Source organism: Helianthus annuus, chromosome 6 (genome assembly GCF_002127325.2).
Source record: "Helianthus annuus cultivar XRQ/B chromosome 6, HanXRQr2.0-SUNRISE, whole genome shotgun sequence".
NCBI lineage: Eukaryota > Viridiplantae > Streptophyta > Magnoliopsida > Asterales > Asteraceae > Helianthus > Helianthus annuus.
Window position 1 is genome coordinate 143,993,752 of NC_035438.2, and position 4,659 is coordinate 143,998,410.

Below are 4,659 nucleotides of genomic sequence, written 5' to 3' on the forward strand. Positions count from 1 at the left end.
TACGTTGGAACTCTAAGCATGGGCCCGAATACACATGAGAACGCGAAGACCAGTTCAAGGAAAAGTATCCCCACCTATTCAAAGAGACTCCTGCGAGGGTTAGTTCATCCTGAATTTCGGGACGAAATTCTTTTAACGGGGGGAGACTGTGACAACTGGCACAAAACCGGTAACTTCCGTACACTTTAATTATTATTTAATGACTGCAATTATGTGCTTAAATGTCAACATTGACTAATTAGATGCTAAGAAAGTGAATTCATGCACGTTGTATACTACAAAATATTGCTTCATGTAATCGAGAGCGCTGCGTCAGAAATATTAGTAAACTCACCGGTAAGACACACTGTGTCAACGGAACTGCAGAAAGCAGTCAGACATTAGAATTGAGGCCTAGGTGTAGGTCCTATGACAAAGGTACAATAAAACCCAAGAATACATATAAGGGTTTAATTTATAGACATTGCGAAAGCAAAAATAAGCACTAAAAGCACCCGAAACACACTTTAAGAGCAGAACTAATTACGACAAAACTGCGAAACGAACGTTGATGGCCGCCCGGATAATATTTAATCCCACAAATATTCTGTTATGACTAAAATTTAATTTTAATCAGGTTCGTGTTGAAAAAAAAAATAAGTTAAAACGCTTAAAAACGTTATTTTTTTTTCATGTTTAAGCGCGTACCGTGTGTTCCTACGCGACACAGTGCTTACACTGCAAAACGCAGACAACGCAGAAAACCTAGGAATATACCAGGAATATGCTAGGAATATGCTAGGAATATTCCAGGAATATGCCAGGAATATGCTAGGAATATTCCAGGAATATGCTAGGAATATTCCAGGAATATGCTAGGAATATGCTAGGAATATTCCAGGAATATGCCAGGAATATGCTAGGAATATTCAAGGAATATGCTAGGAATATGCTAGGAATATTCCAGGAATATGCCAGGAATATGCTAGGAATATGCCATATGGAATGTCTATTAATACCTTGAGATGGCACATTAGACAATTCTCCACCCAACACCATAAAACTACTCTCTCCTCTCCCTCAAAAACTTTCGGCCAAACACCCCTTGATCATCCATCATATTTTTCGATTTTGTTCTTCACATTCCAACATCATACAAGTGTCAAGTGTCACGCATAAGAAGGCTTGGTACACTCGGAGATCGAAGGACCTCATCCTCTAGCTTTTATCCACTTCATTTGCGCTTAGATTCCTCCCTAGCCTCGAGCTAGTGGTATGTTACTTAATACACCTTCTTGAACTATTTTGAAGTGGTTAATGTGATGTGTAATGATTAAAACTCGAAATCTTACAAAATGGTTCATTAAAGTCTACTAAAAACATGAAAAACGATGGTTAAAAGCTCACTAGTTGTGTAAATGCTGTAGTAATTGAAATTTGTGATTATTTAGACCCGATCTATGTTGTGGTAGCTCGGATCATCGTTTAACCCGGTTTGGTCGTGATCATGAATCATGACATAAGGTTGTTTTGAATGAAACAAGGGTTAAAGGGTGAAGCTCTACCACATACGAATCATGAACTTGTGTAAAAGCGTTTTACTTGTGAAATAGTGTTTAAAACTAGCCGATCTATGTATCTACAAGTGGTATTTTCAAAAGACCAAACGTCAAAAGAAATCACATGTTCTAAACCGGATCTTACACAAACAAAAGTGATTTTTGTGAACAAACAAGTGTGTGGACACTTGTGTAACAAAAGTTTTTAGCAAAGAAATAATTTTCGTAAAAACTGACTAGAAGTTGTGAAACTTCATATTCTTTAAAAATAAGGTTTTTAAGAAATCAAACTTATTTATAAAGATAACAAGACTTACTAAATGTGCTAGTAAGTTACTACACAATTTTGGTAAGTATTCAAGTTCATGAAATGGGGAAAATTAGTGATTATTGTTGATAATTGTTGTTGATGATTGTTGACGATTTAAAAGAAAATAAACACATGTTTTGAAAACATGGTAAACCTCCATTTTTAGGGGAAACTCTGTCAAAATTTTTATAAATCTTGACACTTAGAAAAATATAAGTTTTTGAGAAACTTATTCCCTAAAAATGTATTTAAGAGTATTACCAAGGTTTCCCTAATTTTTGGTGAAAAGAAATGAAGATTTCTTCAAGCATAAAAAGGGATATAAGTATGCATTTTTGAAAGAAAAATATATATATTATTTATCACCAACTTTTGTGCTAAGTGTATACCATATGTGTTATACATGCTAGCGTATTAAGACGTAAAAAAAAATACACTAAATACTCATGAGGAGTATAAACATGAAGATACACATACAATATACTAGACACATAATTCGGGTGCAAAGTACAAAACACAAAAGACTTATATTTATTTGTGAGAAAATAATATAAGTAAGACATTTAGTTAAAAATATAAAATATTTTTAACACAAGAAAATATACACAAAAGTGAGTGACTGAACTTGTGCGACGCAAGTCTAGTGACTAACGATAAGAAAACGCGTATAGGTTACGACGTTAATTAAGCAAATCCGGTGAAGTTTACGACGCAAGGAACGCAAAGTTGTGAGTTCATGCTCCCCCTTTTCTTTAACTGTTTTTGTTTTACACTTCGGGGGTGAAATACATGTCACAAATTGAATACTGTTTGCATATGTTATGATGGGTACAAAAACATTCAAGTGAAACATTCCAGACCATGTCTCGAATAGGGTACCATAAGCACCATTAATCAACGTATACATTCAGACCGCTGAACAAAAGGTTAGATCTAATGGGTTTCAGGCAACCCCACTCTTGGCCTACTTCTACCAATGAGTGCTTCTGTGTCTCAGTCAAGTCGACAAAAATGACTAGGTTTGGTGGCTTCCTATGTCGTGACATATGTTAGTGGCCTTGCAAACCACTAGCAAAACTCACACATTCAAACAGTCATAGTACCCAGTTATACATACGTTTTACGAGTTACATTCAAACATTCATTCATTCTACCAGTTTTATACTATGTTTTCATTCAAGGATATTAAACATTCAAAAACAATCACTGCATGAATTCACACCAACATTATGTTGATGTTTTTTTTCCAAAACTCACATGTATTTCAGGTAACTAAAGGTGGATGTGCGCGTGGTCCTACGCATGCTCGTGGATCTCGCTTTGTTTATCGTTAAATAAAGTTGTAACTTTTAAGACAATATGCTATCATGTGTTGTAAACACTTGACTTATGTTTTCGGTAATGTAATGTTTAAAGTTATTTTCGAGCATATAGTATGTTTACCTTTCGTATGCAATGAGAACCTTTCATGATCACACCTCGTGCTTCCGCCGCAGAAAGGGGTGTGACAGATATAATATCTTTGATCGAGTACAGCAGTTCTAAAGATCTCTGGAAAAAGTTAGAAACCAAATGTTTAGGTAGTACAGAAATAGTGAAAAACAAAAAGAAACTACTTAGAAAAGAGTTTGATTTGTTTGGGTGTTTAAAGAATGAATCAGTTTCTAAAATGATTGAGAGATTTGGGCACCTGAAGCTGGAACTGGCGAGACATGAAATCGTTTATTCTCGAGAAGAGCTAGTCGACAAATTATTTGATGCGTTGCCAGATGAGATGGATTGGCAATATTATGCGTTGATGCTGAAAAATACTATCAAACCGCCAGAAGTGTTGACTGTAGATTTACTGATTGAGAGACTAGAGAGTCACGAGCTGGAGATAAAGAAGACACACAAAGTCAATCACTTATCTTACCAGCAGAACTTGGATTTGTATTATCCAAAGAGCATGATGCCAAAGAGTACATCTCCCAAGACAGCTTTTTTTGCCGAAAATGTTAACACTTCAAACAAAGATACTCAAAGAAGTGGATTTCACAGTGGATCTTCGTCATCTGCAAATCATTCTGATGCAAAGAATTTATTTCAATGCAACATCGCTGTAGACTTAAAGAACGCTCAGAATTTCAGTGAGGAGTCAGCAAAGCAACAGATGGTCTTCTTAGCATCTGTGCTAGAATCTTATGAAAGTCTTGTAGCAGGGAAGATAGGCAACACCAACCTGACGAAGGAAGATTATGATCAGATTGATCCTGAGGAGATGGAACTGATTGACATAAGGTGGTGTATGGCCAGTGCAGTTCGTCGGGCACAACGCTTCATGGAGATAACCGGGAGAAAGTCTATTGGTGGACCGTCTACCAAGTTAGGCTTTGACAAGTCTAAGGTGACGTGCTTCAAGTGCAAGCAGAGAGGTCACTTTAAGCGTGAATGCCGAAATGCGTATGCTAATGAATCTGAGAACCCGTTTAGAGAAGATTACTACAAGAAGGCGATTTATCATCAGAATAAATCAGAACCGCCAAGAATGAGCTTGAGGATAACAAAGAGAAATCTAGAGCTCTTGCTGTAATTCACGACGATGAAGGTTATGACTGGAGTGAGTTGTTACCTGAGGAGGATGCGGTTGGATATGCATTCATGGCAAAATCTGAACCGGTTCCTTGGAAAGACAACAGAACTGAAGAACAGAAGTATAATCACAGAAAGCTGTTGGCCACGAACAGATTGATCAGAATATCCGGTATATTTTCTGAGGCAAAAGAGCAAAGAGATGGGATCCAGACAGAGAATGTTATCTTGACCCCCAGG

At 36.7% G+C, this 4,659-nt stretch overlaps 1 long non-coding RNA gene across 1 annotated transcript; it reads left to right on the forward strand.

Annotated features, from left to right (window-relative positions):
* The first annotated feature begins 1,044 nt into the window (after positions 1–1,044).
* LOC118479814 lies at positions 1,045–3,272 on the forward strand. The gene is made up of 3 exons (XR_004860911.1): positions 1,045–1,252; positions 2,520–2,576; positions 3,117–3,272. It is a non-coding gene; the product is annotated as an uncharacterized LOC118479814 (long non-coding RNA).
* Positions 3,273–4,659: the final 1,387 nt, after the last annotated feature.